Source organism: Taudactylus pleione, unplaced genomic scaffold (genome assembly GCF_031769625.1).
Source record: "Taudactylus pleione unplaced genomic scaffold, aTauple2 ptg000113l, whole genome shotgun sequence".
In the NCBI taxonomy this organism is placed as follows: Eukaryota; Metazoa; Chordata; class Amphibia; order Anura; family Myobatrachidae; genus Taudactylus; species Taudactylus pleione.
This window is the reverse complement of record NW_028284515.1, coordinates 14,503,415-14,515,530: the sequence shown is the minus strand read 5'-3', so window position 1 is coordinate 14,515,530 and position 12,116 is coordinate 14,503,415. Positions and strand designations below refer to the sequence as shown.

Below are 12,116 nucleotides of genomic sequence, written 5' to 3'. Positions count from 1 at the left end.
GAAGGGTTGTTGAGCCGTTGCAGAACTTCCCATTCTAAGACACCAAAATCCGTTGCGTCTTGTTTTATGTGGTTATTCACTTGCAAGAAGTAACTGGCAGGGTACTTCTCACCACATCATCTTCAGTATGTCTGTTAAGCACTTCTACATGCCATGGTCAGTGCTGCAGTCCAGACACACTGGAGCGCCCTGACTTGGTCCCTTGGTCCTAGGTGTTGAGTTGCAATTTCAACTTTGGCAAGTGAACAAATGAGACATTGTGATGAGGCCCTCATCACAATGTCTCATTTGTCCATCCGCCAAAGTTGAAATTGCAACTCAACACCTGGGACCTAAGGACCAAGTCAGGGCGCTTCAGTGTAATAGATGCCCGGAGTTTCTGAGCCCCTACCAGTTGCCCACCCATACAGGCTGCACTTATAGCTACAAATTTGCAGATTTACCCTTCCCCACACCTATGACCGTCAGGCACCCTCTCCTGACAACTTCCTCTTTTCAGCAGGCCGTGTAGCTCAGCCAGCAGTTTAATCGGTTGGTCACATATCCACTAACTTCATCATGGCGTCATATTTGCAATTGCTCTGCCTATATGAGGCAGCTTTGTGCACAGACCAAGTACGAGATTTACTACCTGTGCTCTAACATTCATTGTTTTCTGTATGCACTTGCTTGTATATTTGATTCGGCTTACTCCTGACATCCCTCGTCTGCTGATTTGGCACCAATAACCATTTGGTTCTAATCTGACTTGTCTTGATGTTTCCTTCTTGCGAAGCTCCTGGCTTAGCCACAGTCTCTTTATGTAATAGACCTGGTTTGACGACCATTCTTTGTTCCTGCATCGGCACACTAGATCTGTAGGCAAGACAGAGGGCTGCGAGCCTACCAGGAGTAAATTTCAAATCCCCTTACAGAGGTCCCTGGGGAAGACCCATCATGAAGGCCATCATAGATTGAATACCTGCAGATTTGTGTCAGTATGTTAAAGTCTAATTTAAAGCAGAATTGTCTCTAAATCCCAGACTAGAACCTTATTTGACATTGCATTTGCATAATCAACTGGGGTGGGTAACTGGATAGATACCCCTAGGGGTTACGGCAAGGCACAGACTCTTTTTGTTTTGGTAGTGGCCGGTTACATGATTGCCGGGAGCTTCATTAGCAAAGAGACAGTGTCACTGGTATCCTTGAGTCTGGGTGCACTACATGCATCTGTTCTGCTACCTCAGTGCATCACATCGTCTTCTGCTGCTCTTTCTGAATCACTACCTTCCATCTCACTGGCTGACTCTGTCCCAGTGCATTGGGCTTAAGAGTAACAGCGCTGCAATCTCTGCAAGATCGCAATTTTCACACAACTCCCAAGTCACCACTGCAAATTATACATTTCTATACTGTATATAACTCACCAGTGTCTTTGTCTCAGTCACTTTGATGAGCAATCTGCTGAGCAATACTCATCACCCCTCACCCATGTAGTAGGGACTAAGGGCCTGATTTAGACGCGCTCGCTGCCGCTGCCCGCACGCTGGGATTGTGGGCATTTTTTTTCTTCTCCGGCCACTTGCAAAGCTGTGGGAGGCCACCCACAGCTTGTGTGAGCAGCCAGGAGAACATCGCGATAATCGACCTTGCGACGAGTCCCTAATGGAACACCTGCTTTTGTCCAGCCACCCCCCCCCCACAAAACAGGGCGAGCTGTCACTCACCATCGACAGCCGCCCCATCTTGTTGTGAGCCTCGTAGCGACTGAACTTCAGTCGCTCGACTGGGCTCGGGCACGCCGGACGCGGCGCATGCGCAGTGCCTAAACATCAGGCCGCTTGCGACCGGGTCTGAATCAGGCCCTAAGCTCAATCTCTTCCAACAGCCTTCACAATTCACTTGTGGCTACTCCTTGCCCCTCTGCATCTTCCTTTTACTGTGTCACAGCCTTTCCTTCCTCGTGGTCGCCACTGGTGAATTGGCTCCAGCACGTCTGTCCAGAACATATACATACCAGCACGTCCAGCCTACAAAGTGCTGGCAAACAAGCCTGGCCACATTTAAGAATGCACACAATGTCATACACATAGGCCTAAAACCATATTAGTGCACACATTCATATATAAGCGGGTCAGCAGGGGGGGGGGTTCCAGTCTAAACTTTTATTCGCAATGCATAACATCCCTAATTTTGCCACATGCAGTACCACCCACTGGCTTAAACCCATCTGTAGTGTAGCTTTTGCAGATTGGACCAAATGAGGATACCAGTGTCTGTTGCATATAATCTTACATCTGCGTCTATTCACTCGCACAAAGCAAGACATCTACTGGCTGCAAATAGATGCATATCTGCTACAGCAAAAGGGTATATTGCAATATACAGTATATGTAAGACGTACTTGTCTACGCTCCCGGAAGTAGTGCGAGACTCCCGATTCTTGGGGTAGTCCCCCACATCCTGCTCACAGTCTAGTGAAGTGGGCAGGGTGGGAAGAGAATACATTATATATATATATATATATATATATATATATATATTTATTTTGGGGGTGGGGATAAAGTAACAGTAATGACAGGAAGATATTGGCCCCACCCCCAAAATAGTCAGCTGCATTTCCTCTCTGGGCTTCTCCCAGAGATGCAACTAAAAGTCGGCAAGTGTGATTTACAAGAACAGGGTTATACAATACATACACATGTAGACATAATCATAGGCCTTTAACAGTATTAATATACAAACTGGTTAGAAGGGTGTGTCCAGCACGCTAAACCTTTATTTACCTTAATACCTTACACCGTTGATCTTGCCAGAAGAGGAACTAAGGGCCTGATTCAAAGATGGTTGTTAATTCAGACACTCACAATAGCAGTTGTGGGAATATGCAAATGCTAATCTCAGCCTTCCCTTTGTGCTCCACTGTGCGATGGGGTGTACGAGCGGCGAGTCACTCACTTTCAGGCTGCGTGCCTTGTGCATTTGCAATGGAGATCGTAAACACTCCAACAACAATGCTTCATCGGTCATACCATCGACATTTGAAGTAGACTAGGGTGTACTCCAGCTACTCTTCTCTGATCCAACTAAACATGGCCTCTGTATTGGATATGCGATTGGGAACACAACAGCATTCCCAGACGCTCACATAACACGCCCATGAAACTGCGGTCACTTGTGGTCACCTCCCTGTCTCCACGCTGACACGCCCAGGAATCGCAAACCCCTTCTAAAGGTGTAGAGATCTCTGTATATAGAGCCGATATCAGGCCAGCAGTGGAGGAGTAACGTAAACACAACATCTCCGTAGGAGTTAGCGGACGGTGGGATAGACTGTTTAACCTTGTTATGGAAGTTCCGGAGTTGTAGGTATTGGTAAAAATGTTTGGAGGGGACATGAAATTTAGATTGGAGTTCAGCAAATGAGGGAAAGGAAGTGTCACGGGTCAAATTATTGATGTATCTGATACCAGCCGTTAGCCAAGGAAGAAATGCTAAAGGAGTCATACCAGGAGGGAATTCTGAGGAGTTAAATAGTGGGATGATTGGAGAGGGAAATGGCGAGAGACCAAATTTCCGAGTAACTATATCCCATAATGACAGTGAGAGATAATAAGATGGTCACGCACTCTTTTAGGACGACGAGCTCTAGGGAGCCATAGGAGGGAAGCAGGGGAAAGCAGTCCCAAAGCCTCCGTCTCAATCTGGACCCAAATTCTATCAGAGCTGTTCCATAAAATACATTGAGCGAGTTGAGCAGAGAAGTAGTAGTATTTAAAATTAGGAATACCCAAACCTCCAGCCCGAGATGATCTCTGGAGAGTTCGGAGACGTACCCGTGGTGGCTTTCCTGACCAGATAAATTTAGTTGTCTGGGATTGGAGAAATTTGAAAACGTAAGGGGGAACATGTATAGGGAGGGACTGGAAAAGATAGAGGTCTAGGAAAAATATTCATTTTAATCGTATTAATACGACCTATCCAGGAGATGAAGTGACGGGACCACGAAGCAAGGTCTAATTTGATTTGGGAGAGAGTGCGGGGAAAAAAGTTGGCTTGGAAGAGTTGATGGTAACGTTTAGTTATAAAAATATCCAGATGTTTAATTTTTTGGAGGTGCCATTTAAATGGAAAGAGTTGTTCCAAGAAGGTTTTATCATTTTGTGGAAGATAAAAGTCAAGGACTTCCGTTTTATCCAAGTTAATTTTATAACCCGAAAAATAACTATAAATTTCAAGTTCAGTCAAAGTAGGGGGAAGCGAAGTGAGCGGGCGCGAAATGGACAACAGGATGTCATCCGCATATAAAGCTAATTTGTGTTCCGTGGACCCGACCAACACTCCGGATATATCTGAGTTTGCACGAATTCTAGCAGCCAGGGGTTCTATTATAAGGGCAAAAATAAGTGGTGAGAGGGGACTGCCCTGACGGGTGCCATTAGATATACTGAATGGGGTTGAAGTAGAGCCATTAGCAGAGATGGTGGCTGAGGGAGAGCGATATAAGGCCGAGAGACCTTGAAGAAATTTGCCAGAGAAGCCCATCGACCCAAGGACACCAAACATGAATGGCCATGAGATGCGGTCGAAGGCCTTCTCGGCATCTAATGACATCAGTAATGAGTAAGTTCTGACCTCATGAATGGTGTGTATTAAGTCGATAGTTCTCCTAAAATTGTCCGGGGCTTGGAGTCCGGGGACAAAACCCACCTGGTCAGGGTGAATTAGGGATGGCAGAAGGGGATTTAATCTAGTGGCCAAAATTTTAGCATACAGTTTTATGTCCACATTGAGTAGAGAGATAGGGCGATAACTAGAGCAAAGTGAGGGGTCTTTCCCGAGTTTTGGTATTACCACAATATTTGCTTGAGTCGTAACGGAGTCGAATGATGCACCACAATACTTTATTAAAGAAGTCTGTTAAATGGGGAGTTAAGTCTTCGGCAAATTTTTTTGCAGTATTGAGCCGAGAAACCGTCGGGGCCAGGGGCAGAGGAGTCTTTGATGGATTTGATGGCTGCCCATACTTCGTCCTGCGTAATGTCAGCATTTAAAGAGGAAAGATGAGGCTGGGACAGCTTAGGGAGAGGGGTGTCAGCTAGGTATGCCTCCAGGTCAGCATATCGGGGAGGGGTGTCTTGAGAAGGGGACGGAAGATTATATAATGAGGTATAGAACTGTCTAAATTCTTTAACAATTGCCAGGGGATCATAAATATCGGAATCAGATCTCTGGGAGTGAATTTTATCAATTAAATTCAGGGCACGTTTCTTTCTTAACTTTCTAGCTAGCATTGAGTCAGCCTTGTCAGCTTTGTCGTAGAAGCGTTGCTGATGTTTTTGTAGGATGGAGGCAGCTTTCCGAGAAAGCAGGGTATTTAGCTGGCCCCGGGTAGAATCAATCTGACGTAGTAAGTCAGAAGTGGGGTTGAGTTTATGAGCATCAAGAAGTGTAGAAAGTGAACAATTTTTAAACAATTGAACGATATAGTTATCGATAGTTAAAAAAAAAAAATTGTTGTGTGTATGCACCTTTAGGGGTATATTTACTAAAGAGAGTGTTTTTAGAACTGTAGATGTTGCCAATGTTTAGTAGAATCTGATTGGTTGCTATGGGCAACATCTTCACTTCTAAAAACTCTCACTTTAGTAAATATACCCCTTAGTGTTCTCTAACTGGTACTCCCGTTGGTGTATGCTGGGCAAACTTTGACCCATGAAGCCTGTTCTGGGACTTTCACTGGATGGATTTGGATAAAAACTTCACAGGGGTGGTAATTGGTGTGATGCCTAATTGAGTGATTGGGGTCCCGTTCGGATCTCACAGCGGAGTGCGCCGAGTAGAACATTCCTCATGGGAGTGTTGGAATAGCTGCTAATTATTTGTAAAAATGTTGACAGTTACATACAACTCATTGATAACTTAATAACTTGAAGATTTAAACCCGGGCAACGCCAGGTACTTAAATTATTAATATACATAAGGTATATGTTCACATGAAACATGTTTAATAAGTATAAGTGAGAATTAATCTAAGATCACTATACATCTTATGGGGATGATATTTCTAGTATATTTTCTTTTTATTTGATCGTACAACTAACTGGTATACCTCTGGTCTTCAGTACCTAACACAAATCACCTGAAGACAAAAGAATAGTGATTATACACAGCCTTTGGGGAATACTAACAAGTATGTGGGAATGCTATTTCTATTGTTTATTATTTTCCCTTGTAGATCACCTTTATGTATGGATGTTGTCATTTGACTGCCATTGAATGCATTAGGTATCACAGAAATCAAGATCCAGAGAGGTTTGTAGGTAGCTCCTCTTAATGTGGGGCTGGGTTCTCATGTGTTTCTTTAGGTTTGATATTTTTTATATTGACTTTTTATAATTAGTCAGTTGGAGAATTCTCAGTGTACACCTCCAATATTATCATCTGTGGCAGAGAATAATTAGCCACGTATAACAGTTAATCCCATAACATACTGTATTGTGGCAGTTATCGCGGCATTAAACTATTGCCCACCTACCGTTACCCTAATACATTTGTGACTATACAACGATTTAGAATTTGTTGACAAGATCAATTAAGATCCATTAGCCATTGTTGGTTTGAGCTGGTTAGGGTAATGTTTACACAAAAGAGGTTATGGCATATACCTGTATCAACCTTTAACGGTTAAGTATTTTTCGGTAGTCTTTATTAGGAATGCTTTTATAACTGACTCATTCTGTGCAACTCTGAGCATCGAGAGGTCTAATACCGTGGGGCTCTATATAGTGGTCGCTTTTTTTTTTCTCCAAACTGAACGGTGGTTTTATCACAGCATTTATACAACATTCGCTGTTCACCATTTATTTGGTATGTAGAGTTCAGTTATTCAACACATCATTCTTTTAACTCTAAGCTACGGAGTCAATTCAATTAGGAACGAGTTTGTATCATGAAACCCGAACACACTGCGTAAATGCGTGCACTACAGAAATGCAAGATTCAATTAGAAATGTTACTTGTGGCGATGTTGCGCTGCTGTCCCCCAAAAGTGCATGAAAAAGAAGGGATGCCATCCTGGACCACAAAAAAAATGCGACAACTGAGATAGCAGGACCATATAGATGGCTATGAGTGGCCATAAGGAAAGTACTGGAGGTTCTTAAATGGCTGTTTTTTGTACTTTATTAATGGTGGAAAAATAAAATTTAAGTACAGAATTTTTTTTATTTACTTACTTTTAGAGATTTTCAGTGTTTTATTACCATTTTGTAAAAACGTGGGGAAAACAGGATTTTGGTACTTACCGATAAATCCCTTTCTCCGATTCCACAGGGGACACTGGAGTTCAAGACAGTGGGGTATAGACGGTGGTAGAGCAGAGCCTGGCACTTTAAATAATTCAGAAGTGTGACTGGCTCCTCCCCCTCTATGCCCCATCAGCCGCAGTTTAGGAACTGAGCCCGAGAAGAGACGGAGGACAACAGGAAAACGAGGAGAAGGAGAAGACCACAGAACGGAACAAGACCGACTGAAGGAGAACCGAGGAACCCACTGCAGGGAACACATGTAGTCACACAACCATATAAGGAACGAAACACAGCAGGTACGCAGCGCTGGGCGGGCGTGCAGTGTCCCCTGTGGAATCGGAGAAAGAGATTTATCGGTAAGTACCAAAATCCTGTTTTCTCCTTCATCCACTAGGGGACACTGGAGTTCAAGACAGTGGGGACGTCCCAAAGCCAACCTCCCGGGTGGGAAGCGCGGAGGACTTGCAGACCCTTTGGCAAAACCGAAAACCAGGATCGCCAAGAACCGTAGGCCCAATGGAAAGGCAAGAGCCGAGGATCAAGTGTCGCAGAGCAGAGGAGACAATCAAAACTCCTTGCTAAACAGCCACAGAAATTCCACAACTTACAGCGTAATGCGAATGGAACAACAGCTAGCGAAAGAACACCCGCAGATGAAAACATCTAAAACAGCGTAAACCCAGCTGAAAACAGACCAAGTCCGAACCATAGTCGAACATAGGAAGCTGTATCAGTCGCCGACAGCAGACCTCCAGCAGTGCTGGACAGAATACATATAGATATACGTATAATAATACCAATTTACAGATACAGAGCTGATCCTGCCACAGACTCCTAACAAGAGTATACAGGGAGGAAAAAGTCAAGACCGAACAGTCGCCCTGGACCATTCTCGAGGCCCAACTACTACAAGGTTGTCAACCAGCAGAAGGAAGTCTCCAACAAATAGAGATCCCACTGGGTATGAGGCAGAGGCGGCTTTTAAAGGAATTGTGGTCTCAATTCTTTCAGAGGGTCAGACAGCAGTACCACCACTCTGAACAGAAAGATCAAACAGCAACGGAAACCCTGCAGTTATAAATCCCCATACCAGACCACTGGCAGAGTGTCTGGCAGCTCATCAGTTGCCTGCCTATAGAGACGTCACTACAGCTTGGGGCGGGTCTCAAACTCGTGTATGGGGCACCTCAGGCGGGGACTATACGGCACACGCCCTGTGCCGGCCTGAAAAGAAAACCACAGCAACGACCCCAAACAACAGACAACGTCCCTCATGATGGAAGTGCGTAGTCAGTACAAACTGCTGGCCCGAACATAGTATGAAAAACAACCCGGAAACCCTGGCAGTTAAAAAGCACGGATGCAACAGCCACCCAGGGAGAGCTACCAATATATATGGAAGCATCCCATACAGCAAGGCTACTAGGACAACCATAAAGGTACCCATCAGATACCTTTCAGTGTGATGAAAATATCCAAAGATACTGAACAGGAACCAGGCTCCCAGTGCAGAACATAATGACCGCACACTTTAATGTAAAGAAGTGCCTTAGTCCATAGAAGTGCTACAGTCCTTTATAACTCCAACAAATTCTAGTAGAATAAAGTGACAATTAAGTATGGAATGCTTCACGAAAATGCGTGTCATCCTTGCAAATCTTCTCTGTATCGTTCCAATCTTTAGAATATGTGCTGTCGAAGCGAGCACTCTCAATGTTGGAACTATGCACCCACACACCAGGAAAGCTCTAAAGTGTAGTAGAGCCAACTGATTACGAGAGCGGATGGCTGCTAGGACTGCAGCTAGGGTGCGGAAGGGAGACTTGTAATGCCAGGTTGCATGAAATAGTAGCCTCTTCTGAGGAATTAGTGAGGTACCGCTTACCTGTGAGTAACCAGAATCCCTCTAGACGCTATGTAGAATGTCACTGACCCTTTCCCTCTCACAGCAACCCGTCACGTCAGGTATAGAGAGTAGTTCAGTGGGCTAAAAACCAATGCTCTACAGCACGGACTTCAGTCTGACGATGTTGTCTTAGGAAATACTGTAGAAAACTAGCAAATTGTTAGTGGAGACAAGAAGGTTGTACAACAGGACTCTAAACCTGAGCTTGTTACATTAGGGATGTGTATACATATAGAGATTATACATATACCCCAAATACGGTCTGCTAGTGTATCAGTACATTCATACTTATAATGGTGAAGTGCATATTAGTTAAAGGCGGATTTATATAAGACCTTGTACCGGTAAAGATACACACAGAAATTTTACATATTTGATGATGGATCCCCACCAGTGACCCTTGAAAGTTATAGTGATCACAACGGGAAGGATTCAAAATTGAACCGCAGGTCCAAGGATTTACTTGATACTCACCCAGCTAATCAAGCCAGGCCTGACCCTGCCTATTCGGCGGGTGGCCCTAGGCCTTCAGGCACAGGAGCAGTAACTGCAGTCTGTTGTCATTTAAACAGTTAGGTCCTGAGGATGGTGTAGAACCTGGATTCCCCATGTACTGATAGGAAGTGTATCTAGGGGCCACTTTATAGCCTCATTTAATTGAGATATTGACAAACAATAATCTTGAGTACTAGAACCTATACTGAGAAAGGCACCTGTACATAGACATAGAGTGCCTTAATTATCCCAAGTAAGAAGGATATATCTGTAGCGATAACCCCATTTAGGGTTAAAAAACAGGTTTTCCCAATCATTAGTAAATATTCATACAAAGAATGTGAATATATCAGTATATATCCACACGTACACCCAGAGACCATAGTTGCATGAGAAGGCAATCTCTTTGAAAGGAAGAGTTAGTACCAATATAGGACACTTGTCAGACTCCTGCACTAGGAGATTATCATGCTATATTATATATACATATATGCACATCTTGCATTCTTAGAGTCCTATAGTTTGCTCCACAATATACAAGTGTGGACATACAAGAAGGCCCCAGGACATGCATAGGGTCCATACTAGAAGCAATGCCTGAGGGAATTGTGATTATCACAATGTAAGCTGCAGAACATGACTCTAGTCTATAGAGCCACCATATTATATATACGGTATATGGATGTAGTTATTGTACCAAACTACCGCATCAGGAGAGTCCAGTCTCCAATCGCAGGATCCTTCTTTTAAAATATGCTAGGTATCAGACAAAACTGCTAACAGATCCTCCTCTGCCTTTACGGTAAGGATAAAAAGCGATACTATACGCGTACCTACATCAAGATCAATAGGTGACAATAATATTTAACATGAGCAACAGGTAGAGCCATGGAATGAACTGAGCCAAGACCTTGGTTGAGCCAAGGACAAACTTCACTCCAGACATGTGTACGTTCTAAAGTAGGGCTTATGTATAAAATACAAATATATACATACATGTGGCTTACCTCCACGCAGGGAGACTGCTCATGTGCCGCGTGTGGCCATCATTCTGCTACGGCGTAAGGGGGCAGGATATTTTAACAGCGTGATGTCCCAGACTGGTTTCGATCCTGGGACCCTTCTGTCACTGGTGTACTCGCCTTATCGGGTGAGCCATTTGAGCTCCAGTTGAACCCGCTTTTTCAAAGTGGGAATCAAAGTGACGACCTCAGTGCAGTATACTGATGTATACAGGTCTATTTGACACAGATATAGATCAATCGGCAGATCATGCGGAGGGTAAGTGACATGGACACAGCCTATGTATTAGGCTGCGGCATGTTCCTCCCTGAGCTAGTGTCAGGGTACCCGGACACTCACTCTATAATAGTGGCGGCAGGACCCATGATATGTAGAGGTGCTGCTCTTTAATATGAGTACTGAGTAAAACTTAATCAAACAGACTCCTGCAGCCATTTTGAGATAGACAATCGTAAAATGGTTATAACTATCCTCTACACAGTAACATCACAATGACGTAGGGCAGCAGTTAGGATAGTTATGGGTCCGACTGTTTTGCAGTGCTCTCTCTAACAATTCATTGTGGAATCTGACCACAATTCAAGTTCTATATGGACCTTGCCGCTGCGTAACTCAGTAAGCAGGAAGACTGCTACACTGCGTGCATAGATTTGTAATTCGCTCAGTATGCCTCAGCATAATCTATTCCAGCAGTATACTATTAGAGACCAAACCAGGTTCTATCTAGATTCTGCCGCTGCCCATATATGCTACTGCTATGCACAGGGGAGTTATACATATATACATTTTGTTATTCCTTTAACAGATTCTACACTGCACAGCGTATTCCGCTGCACCATCAATTCAGTAGACAATACTGGCAATAACAGATTATATATATATATATATATATATATATATACATACATACACACACACAAATACATACCCACACACAAATACATACACATGCAGGAAGGCCCCGCATATACATACATGTATAAACACATACTTGCCCATGTAGGCATGTCATATTACATTAGGCTACCTTGTACTAGCTGCAGTAGCGGAATTGGTATTTAAGGTTACAGTGGGTGTAGCCTCTACAGGGGCCCAAACCTCTCTCTGCACTGCCAAGAGTGTAAACCTGCGCTGTACTGCGCGCCAACTAAGCGAGCGGCTTAGAAGCAATTGCGGCACCTGCTCCCCAGGAGTAGTAATGGCCGCCGGACCTAAGCCACGCCTCCGCACCGCGGGGAATAGCGCTAACTTCGTTACAGTTCCCGCTAATGGCAGGCATTTGGCGCTACACCTCCATCTTCATTTTGGGAGGGCTACTGCGCGCTCGACGGCCTGTCAGCGCTTCATGATCAGCGGTGCAGAGTCTCCTCCTCCACAAGAGGGAGAACATGGCTGTCCAA

General features: G+C 44.3%; 1 pseudogene; it reads right to left on the bottom strand.

Moving 5' to 3' along the window:
* Nucleotides 1-8,905: 8,905 nt before the first annotated feature.
* Nucleotides 8,906-9,000, bottom strand: LOC148525115 (U6 spliceosomal RNA; annotated as a pseudogene).
* Between the last annotated feature and the right edge of the window lie 3,116 nt (nucleotides 9,001-12,116).